The following is a 10,340-nucleotide window of genomic DNA, read 5'->3' as shown; positions in this document are numbered from 1 at the left end:
CTCTGCCGTCGCAGGCGGATCCATCACAAAATGAGTCAGGTCATTGGTACCCAAGGCTCTTTCGGGGAGGCTGGCCTGGAACCTAGCTCCGCGGATGGACACAACCTTCTTATCCTGCCTGGAAGGCAGCAGCTCCACAATCCCTCGGAGTCATGGGTCAGGGTCTCAGCACACTTACACAGGCCTAAATCAGCAGCACCTCCCTGGGCATGACACTGGTGTAAATCAGCTGTGAGTGAGGAGAAGAATCAGGCCAAGGGTCTAGATCAGGCACAGGCAACAATCTGGAAATCAAAGCAGGTCGAATCAAGTACAAAACCCAGAGCCAGATAAACCATCCCCCACACAGGCCTGCCCCACAGAGGGCAGGAAACTGCATCGTTCCTTCTCCACCAGCAACACTGGGAGCTGAAATCCCCCTCCAGAGCCTCCCCTGACAGGCGCACACAGCCAGCGTGCCCACGTAGATGGGCTACCAACAGTTCCGCCCGGGTCATGCTGCCTGGCCTTTGGCAGGGGGTAGCTGGCCCACGGCGTGCAACCCTCACCGGTGGGGCTACAGCAGTGGGACTGTTAGGACTCGAAGGTTAGCATGGACGGCTACTTGGCCACACACACGCGGGCTCTCCCCCAGCGACTGCCCTCCTAAGGTGCCATCTTCTGCCTCCCCATTATTGGCTCTGTTTGGTCTTCTGCCTCACACCCCACACTGCTCTGCCCCACCTGGAGGCTCTTTGGGGAGGGACACTTCAGTGGGGTGTCTCTATGGGGTTAGCGCATGAGGGCCCTGGGTTTGGTTGGCACTGACATAGTAAACATAATAAGCTGCCCAGCCCTCGGCTGGCTCCGCTGACAGTCGAAAGGGGCTGCGTATGGTTTGAGGCACAGCAGCTGAAGATCAGGCTCGTTGCCTGTGTAACGGGCTCAAACCTGGGACCAGTGAAGCTAAGTGCAGGAGCTGCGGCAGTCTGAGCTAAGAGCCAGCTCGCTCTTGCCCAAGGCTGTGAAGGGGACTCACTCTGCCTCTCTGTTAGCGGTCTCTGTGCCACTACGCAGGACACCGAACCACACCCAGGGGTGTGGATTACACCTGCACACCGCGGGGACTCGCATGTCCCCCAGGGACCCCGCTCCTGTGGCTGGCTGGCTGCACTGCAGCAAGGCTGCACCTGATTCCTGGGTTGTATTTTTCCAGCCCTCTCCCTGCCATCGGTTGTTGTTACGCCTTTGGCTGGCTGGGGCGTCCTATTGCTGCTGGCTCTCCTCAGCCCAGGGGGAACCAGGCTGTGCGGAAACGCCGGCTCTTTGAAAGGAACGCGCACAGGCTCTTCGTCAGCGACAGCTATTTGCAGAGTGCGGCTCCCAAGAGCTGTTGCTCAGCACTGATGCAGGAAGCTGGAGTCAAGCCTTACCTGGGTGTTTGGTCACAAACAACTGCTGAACGCATGAATTTTATTGCAACCATTTCCCTTCACCCTGCCCTGCTGTTTCCCCCTCACATCTACCCCCAAGAGAGAGGAAGGCAGAGTCTGGCTGCTAGGGGTGCCTGACTAGTAATTTATTTTCCAGCTGCTAGATTCATCAGAGCTCTCTGAAAGTCACAGGGGCTGGAGGGCTCTTGAGCGCAGAGTCCTGGGGCACAGGCAGCTCGTTATTTCCCTGCACGTCCCATTGGCTTTTCAGCTTAATAAAGCATTTCGGTTTTCTACTCCCTGTTTCATAACCAAGTCCTGTGTGGGAGGGGTGAAAAAAACACCCTCAGAAAGTGGCTGTAGTATACGAGGCAGGAGCAATGTAACTGCACCCAAAAGCTACTGCTGGAGTCCTCTAACTCAGGGTGATTTCCAGTCCAGGTCGTTGGGGAGGAGCTGTTTCTTAGCATTTCTCCTGCTTGAGTGTTTGTTAGCATGCGGTCAGGAAATTGTGAGGCTCTCTCTCTCTCTCTCTTTGTTTCTCCCTTAATACTCACATTCAGAGTGGAGATAGAGGGATAACCAATGAAGCCTGACACACCCATATCTATTCATCTCGCCTCCGGTTACTGCAGCAAAACGGTGGCTTGTTCAAGTGTCGGGGGCATTGGTCCTGATTTTTGACATGACTGTGAAAGGCATGCACTGATGCCCTGGCCAGTCACCCAGAGGACTTTGTACTTCAGCCTGTCACTAGTTCCAAAGAAGGGAAGGGGTCAGCTACCCAAACGATTAGTCGTGGCTCGTTGCCTTTTCGTTTTTAATCCTAGGCTTGGGCTGCAGCAGCCAAAGCGTGAAATGGAAAATTACTGTCTTTGACAAACACTTTTCACGCCAGCCCAGAAGCACAAACCCAGGTGGTTTTATGAAAAATACGCTGAACTGTGAATGGATGTTTGCCAGGGCAGTGCAGCAATTGGACATTGTTTCTAACAATGGCCAAATATTCTTTGTGGAGCCTTCCCCTTGCTCCATGGGCACTAAGACTGCAGCCTACCCCTGTCGCAGAATCCCCTAAGGCACATAGGGTGGTATTCTGCAAAACTCTGCTCACATTTCCATGGGTTTTTCCACCCCCCATCTTCTCAACTCATTATCCCTCTAGAGAGAACAGATGGTGACTTCCTGAGAAATGGCAGCAAGCCCAGAGAAAGATAGATTCCTTGCATCTCTCAAGAGGGCAACTGGCACAGAACACCTCCAGTTCAACCCCAAAACACAGGCATGAATGTCACAGAGGTAATGTAGCAGCGGCTGCCAAATGAGCCATTTCCCCAGCCATACAGAGCTCAGCTAATGAACCTCTCTGCTCTCTGAAGCAGGTATCCACTTAAGGCTACTTACATGGTGCAAAACCTGGCACAAGTGTGCAAGCAGATTTATTCATTCTTGACTCTGGATTCTAGTTTTGCCAAGGTGAAAGGCAGTGATCACATCACCAGGCAGATTGGAAAAGTGTTGCCCAGTTCAAGAGCATAAAAATCTTTGATCTTCCGGTTTTTAAGTCAATAGAAGGTCACATTTTCAGGCTTTTCTCTGCAACCTGGAGACCTAGAAACTTGCTTTAAAAAGAAAAGGTGAGTATCTGACATAACCCCCTGATCCCACTGGCTAGAGCTTTAAGATAAATAACAAATACCGTGAGCCTTGCAATAGAGTGGTGAGCAGTGATAGCAGTTGATGGAAAGGTCTGTTTCCTGGTGCATTTCATGTCTATATTGCCTAGGCTGAACCCCAGAAAAGCAATCCCCACTATAGTCAGAAGTAAACACTTTATATTTTAAAAATTATTGTTTTTATCTAATTATTTTTCTGACCTTGGCTTGGCTTGTAGCTCAGATTCTTAACATTCACACCAATGCAGCGAGCATAGGCTCAGGAGATGCTGCATTGCTGGACACAGCGGGCATAGCGAAGTGGAGCCTATGTGAATACATTAGTATTTTCACCTTCCTGTTCATTAAATTTCCTCTCCCATCTAGAGCGATGATCCATTCTCCACCTGACACGGCCTCTTACTAGCGTACCTCGCTGGTTAAAGCAAAGGTCGGAGCTTCTGACTGAAACAGCTAAAACAAGTGGGCAGGCAAATGGGAAAAATGGTTCCTCATCTCTCGTAACAGTTGCTTCTGCAAGACGTGCTGTTCAGGGCCATTCCAATCAGCTGCGCAGGTCACATGCAGGGATTTCAGAACCGCGTCCCTGATATCATCCGTCCCTTTGGAGTGGCGCCAGCCTAGGGTGCTGCATAGAACACTGACCTGCCCACACTGCTGTCCCATTTGGCCGTCCGTGACAACACGTTGGAACACAGCTGCAGTGCACCCACGTGTGCCTCGCCTATCGCTGTGACTAGTTCCAGTTGCTCATTATTAGGTTAGTTAGCAGCGATTCTCTTGTCCAAGCAGACACGGTTAAATATTTGCTTCACCTTGAGGCATGTGATTCTGTTGCATCAGCTTGCTGCTCCCGCTGCAGATCCACTGTGTGAACAATTCAGAGGTACGCAAAAGTAGATCTGCTTCAGCGTGACCTCTGGCGCCTGCCCGGAATTTGAATTTGCCTTGAGCAACTCGGATGTGTTGGAAGGCAGCAACCGGTGCATTAAGAGGCATCAAAATCAGAAAGAGAAACAAGTCCAAGGTTTTGGCGTAATGTTTATCTCTGCATAAGTATTACGCCGTGAGGCAGTTCTTGCCTCTCTTGCTAGCCGATAAAACCCAGTCCTGCACATCTTCAGGCTTTTAACAGCTGCCCAGGATCAACCTGAAGGGGCAAAACAGGCCACAGAGGGATCACCCAATGCGCTGCTGCAAAGAACTGCAGCTCACCTGAACACCCTACATGCCTGAAAGTGCAACAGAGTCTTTGGGAAGGTCATGACAAGAAAAGAAGAACTTCAGGACAATTGCCCAAGGCTAGACAGACATAATGGTTTGTGACAGTTACAGGGGGATTTCTTGCCCTGACTGCCTGGTGAAGAGAGTGAAATAGCCTTGCGGGGCTAGGGAACAGGTTTACCCCTTGAGCCTATTGGCCTTCCAGCGAAGTCAACCACCACAGCGTTAGCTAGTAGACCTAGAGATACTCAGCGCCTGCCAAACCCCAGGCAGCAATGAAGGAGTTGGGGGAAACGGCACCAGAGTGTCAGAGCGCTGTCCCAGGCTGGTTTGCTCTCTCTTATAACATACTGTACTTGACGTGCACCCCGATGAAGGTGACGCAGTCAGGATGCTGCTGGCTGTATTCAGATATGTACTGGGTGTTTGCAGCAGAATAAGCAAGAAGAATGCACAGAGCAAACCAGCCTTGCCTGCACCAGCTGCCGCCCTGCGAGCCAGCCACCAGGGAAGATGCAGAATGGCACCCTGTGCCCGTACCTGCCCCGCTGATGCAGGAGGCACCTTCAATAGAGGTCTGGTTTGAAATTCTCTGGCACGGAGCCAGATGTGAGGCATGATGAGACAAGATTTTCTGTTTTCCGACAATGGGCAGACAGCTCAGACCCAGCCTGCATATCAACAACACCCTCTACCGAGCAGGGATCCTGACTGCGTCCTCCCAGCTGCTGCTGTTTGTATCGTCCTGTGACTGAGGGCTGTACTGGATGCGAGATCTTTGGCCAATGCAAAGGGCTTGACCACGCTGTAAAGGGGCGAGCAGGTTTCTGGTGCAGACACGTGCTCAGCAGAGCTGGAAGGCAAACCTGGGTGCCACCCTGAGGCCTTCCATGGAGGCCACTCCAGGAGAGAGCCCCACCACAGCTGCTGATGATCTCAGCTCCGTCAGTCCTCTGGCTGGCCTGGAGGTAACGCTGACTGCCCAAGTAACGGTGCTGTGAGGTGCAGTGGACATGAAACAGGCAAGCGGCAATAACCCCAGAGCCCAGGAGAAGTATGTTATGGAGACAGCGAGTAGGATGTGAACCACCAAACACTGGGATACACGTGTTTGTGTAACTCCCCACAGGCAGGCATGAACCTGGGCTGTCTGGAGCTGAGTGCAGGAGCTGCTGTCTCAGCTGAGAGTAGAGGAGAGACAGTCTCTTTCTCTGGAGGTGATCTCAGTGCTACTCCACGGGCCCGCGAGCCAGCCCTAGATGTGTGGGTTACACACGCACGCTAGCGGACAGCCCAGAGAGTTTGTTCTTCCCACTGGCCCTCTAAAGGCCTAACCGTGCTTACACAGCGTGGGGCACAACGGGGCTGTGCGCCTGACTGAGGAGTCCGGCACCCCGCCCAAGGCAAATACCGTCCCAATAAAGTCCTGGCAACAGCTTCAGCGTGCAGCGCCAGGTGACGCTCCACAGCCGGCATTCACCCTTGGGTGCATGAACCGGCACCACTGAGGGTTACAAGCGTCAGAGACGGGGCCTTTCCTGCTCTTCCCTGCTGTAAATCAGCTTGAAGTGGTCTGTGTGAGTAACCCTTTTGTAGCTAGAAAGTCTTGAAGCTAGGCCACGTGGGCCAGCACAAATCCCCAGCTCAAGGGTTCCCCGAGCCAAGGGCAGATGGCACAACCTTTGTTAGCCACGCCTGCTTCCGAGCCCAGACACCGAGAGAGGGAACCCTTCCGAGTGGTGCTCGCTCCCTGTAATAGAACAGCAGCAGATCCCATGAGGCCTATGAGTAAAATATTCACCCCCTACACACACATCTGCCAACCCAAGACTCCGTGACATGTGCCAGTAGGAGCCTCCGGTCCTGGCTCTGGTCCGTGATTGGTGCAGCAAAAGCCAGATGGACTCATTGGCACAAATGTGGAGCGCTGGGAGGTCGTTACTGCTGGGCGAGCGACAGGCAGGCACGTAGGGTTGTTACAAAGCACGTGGCTGGAGCTTTCTTTGCAGGAGGAGCGGCAGCATTCCCTGGAAGCTGAGCACTTGGGCAGCAGCCCTGGAGAGATTCAAGTGCCGCCCAGCTGAGCAGCCCAGCACCAAAGAGGAGCAGTGTGTGTTTCTACTGGAGGTGCACAGCTGCACAAGCCTTGGCGTCTATAACATTTATTCTGCCTGTGGATGGAAGAACTTAGTGGGAGCCCTGGAGAGGGGTAGGGAAAGCAGAGCTGGGCACCTGCGGCACTGGTTGGAGTGGTATTTAAACCAGCGGCATCCAAATGCAATCAAACCCAGGCTTGGCCAAACCCCAGTGACTTTTAAGGGCATGTGCTTCTCTCCTCCTGACCCAGCAGGACTCCTGCGTTCACACGCCTAGCTCAGAACAGGCCCCAGCTTTGGGAAACTCCGTCACGAGGCCAGCGCAATACTAGCCCTCCTCCAGCCACAGTGAGCAATGCAAGCAAGGCAGGTGAGGTGGGCTCTCGCTCTCAGCAGCGGAAGGCGAGAGCCCGTTGCTACAAGACAGGGGCTTTGCTGCCGACGGACACGAGCCTGCGGCGTGGTGCAGGCTGGGCTCGGCGCCAGGGAGGGGGACACATGCCGCCGGGAGAGCTTCTGCTAGCACAAAACTAAACCACAAGCACGCCTGCCGTGCACACCAGCGCTCAGGGTACCCCTTATCAGCAAAGGAGCCAGCAGCTCCTTAGTTCGTCTGCACCGCCTCCCTCACGTGGATAATTCCAGCGTCTGGAGAAGAGGCGGACGGCTATGGCAGCACACAGACCGACAGGGAGACGAGCTAGCTGTGGGCAGGGCCCTGCCACGCAGCCGCCTCTGAAAGCAGACGGCACAAAGCAAAGGCTGCCAGATGAGAAGAGGGCTGTTGGCACACGGGGGGAGGGGAGGACCAGAAGCGGACAATGGCCCCTCGGTGTGCAAATACCATCTGCTGGGACTCTGCTGCAGGGAAGTCCATTTGTAAGGAAGGGACTCGGAGAACAAGGAGGGCTGGTTCCTCCCAGCCCCCTCAGGTCGGGTCCTCTACTCCCTCCCCACGCTCCTGCATTCGACTCGTGAGCCGTTTGCTCACAGTGCAGGTTATTTTCCTGCCCTCCTGGCTGTTCTCACACGTGGCTCAGGTGCACCCCAGCCCAGCTTCCATTGTGTTCTGGGAAAAGTCCTTTCTCTACCAGCTGAAGTGAGAGCAGCTCCTCCAATTTGTCTCCAAAGGGAAAAGCTGGGGCAATGGAGCCTGTGCTGCTAATGCCATTAACAGCTCAAGAAACGCTCTGATTCTTCCTTTTTGGAGACGGTTGCCCATGTTCACAGGGAGCTGATTCTGCGAAGCCTGGAGTGAGACAGGGAGCTGCAAACATACAACTGACAGTGCGAACAGCTGACGTCTCAGACCAACATCTGGCCTCAGTTCTCTTGTGCAAATTGCCACTTGCTTATGTGAAAATGCAGCAGCAGTCTGAAGCAGCTGCCTTCCCTTCCCACCCACCTCCCAATCCCATCCACCCAATCATCTTCCCAACACAGTGTTATCCACTCTCCCCGAAGTGGTGAGATCTCATAAATAGCCATTTACCCCACAGGGGGAGCAAGGAGCAAACAGAATCACCTCCCATTTCATGAGGGCTAGGCTACACTCAACCGGAGCGCAATCTCCCACGGGGCGACTTAGTGGGTCTGGAAAGGACGTGCTAAATCGACTGCTCCTCACTCTCCCGTCAACCCCGGGATTCCAGGGAATCATGAGGAGTAAGGGAAGTCAAAGCGAGAGTTTCTCCCGTCAACCTCCTGCTGTGGGGACAAAGAAGAAATCTGGCTTAAGGTACGTGATTCCAGCTCTGTGAAGTGTAGTCAACTTACTCACTGAGGGCACATGGACACTACCTGGGAGAGCGACCCAGTCAGGGTTGATCTGTTGGGGTTTGATTTCGCGTCCCTAGTGAGGACGCAAGAAATGGAACTGTCAGGGCTCAACAGTTGACCCCGTACGCCTCAGTCTCACAAGGCACAAGGGAGGTCCGCCAGGTGAGTTGGTCGTAGATAAGTCAATTCTCTTGCTGCAGTTCCAACTGTGCAACCTTAAGGTCTGGTGTAGACCTGGCTTCTGTGTATACCTGCCCTGAACAGTTACACTGGTGCTGGGGGCTCAGCTTTACCTCCCCCAGCTTCAGACAGGCACATCACCCCCCGGTTTTGCGTTTCCCCACCAGCTGGGGGAAGGCTGCAAGTAAAATGCGAACCCTCGACACCACCCGTGACAGGTTCATGAGAGAGTGGCATGAAACTGGCCAGACTTAACTACTAAACACCAATGGCAAGTTAACCAGTGTTCGGGCGAGGCTGGGGTGCCACACAGTGGCCACACAGAGAATCTGCCTTCCTGCGGAAAGTCTGCAGACTCATTAGAGCTTGTGATGTGGCAGAGAAAACCACAGGGAGTGAGAGGCTGGCAGGTGGGTTCATTGAAAACATCCTGGGCTGGCGCTGCGTCCAGGAGGCACCTCGAGAGTTTTAGAGCTCTGAGCTCTTCACAACAACTCTCTGTGCTTCTGCAGATCGGCCACAAACTTCAGCGAGGCCTCACGGCACCCCACCGAGGGAGGGAATTGCTGTCTTGGTCCTGTAACAGAGGGCGGAGTAGATAGACCCAAAAAGATTATTTCAACTAAGGCTGGTGGCAGACGCAGAATGAGAAACCAGGAGTCCTGATGCCAGTCTCCTTGCTTCATAGAACTCTTTCCCCAAGAACTGCCAGGCACCTCTTTGTGAGTGTTAATGCTGCTGTGAGAGCCAAATCCATAGACTAACTGGACAAACGGATAGGTCTCAGAAAAAGCTCTTCCCCCCCACGCACACCTCTTTTGCATGGAAGCTGTTTTGCATCCGATATCAGACATGCAATAGTTAATCCCGAGAGAGAGAGCTGCAGAATGAACTGAGATCTCATCCGGGATACCCAATGCCTCCGCGGAACACAAGCAAGGAGCAATTCTACACTATGCACAGGAAAATTCACCCTTGGCCACGCTTCCTCATAGAACACGAAGTCGTCCTGTGGCACCTTATAGAGTAACAGACATTTTGGAGCATAAGCTTTGGTGGGCAAAGACCTGCTTTGTCAGATGCACCTATCCATGGCAGATGCATCTGACGAAGCGGGTCTTTGCCCACCAAAGCTTATGCTCCAAAATGTCTGTTACTCTAAGGTGACACAGGACTTCCTGTGCTTTTTTGAAGACACAGACTAACTTGGCTACCTCTCTGATGCTTCCTGATAGAGGCACTAGAGGGGCTTGCAATGCCAGTCCACACTAGGTTAGCTGACTGGTAGGACAGCATCCCCCTGGGGCAGGCCCTGACATCAAGAGCCCAGGGTGAACCGGGCCTGACTTCCAGACTTCTGGCACTAGTTAGCAGGAAGACCTGGCTCACCCTCTTCCTGCTCAAATGCACACAAACACAGCAGCGGCAACGCTCTGAGGCCCAGGTCCACGTCAGGGCTTTGGGCTCAAGCCATGACAGCCCGCATGCTGGAAGCATCTGAGGGCATCACTCAGGCCAGTCAGACTCCTGGACAAACAGTGGCCCCTGCCCAGGGTTCCGACTGAATTCACTAGCTCAGAGCGCCAGGAGACTTGCTCTAAGTGCCTGGTTTCCGGTCTCACTGCTGCGGGCTAGGGACTAGCTCCACACCTTTCATTCTTCATTTTCAGCCACATCTGCCCAGGAGCTGGGGCAGGGGAAAGGACTGACGTGACTGTCAACACAGGGGTTTCATGACAGGTTCCTTCGCCCTCTGTTGATGCTGGGCCCTCACTCACACGCTGGTGTCTAAGGCTGTCTGCCTCAGAGGAGCACAGGGGCTCTGTGGAGTGCTGCTGCTTCCCCTGCCATGACCCCTGCCACGCACAGAGAATTATTTCATGGGTCTTCTCTCTCTCTCTCTCACACACACACACACACACACACACACACACACACACACACACACACACACACACACACACACACACACA

This window comes from Carettochelys insculpta, chromosome 18 (genome assembly GCF_033958435.1).
Source record: "Carettochelys insculpta isolate YL-2023 chromosome 18, ASM3395843v1, whole genome shotgun sequence".
Taxonomy (NCBI): Eukaryota; Metazoa; Chordata; order Testudines; family Carettochelyidae; genus Carettochelys; species Carettochelys insculpta.
This window is presented reverse-complemented; position numbering follows the sequence as displayed.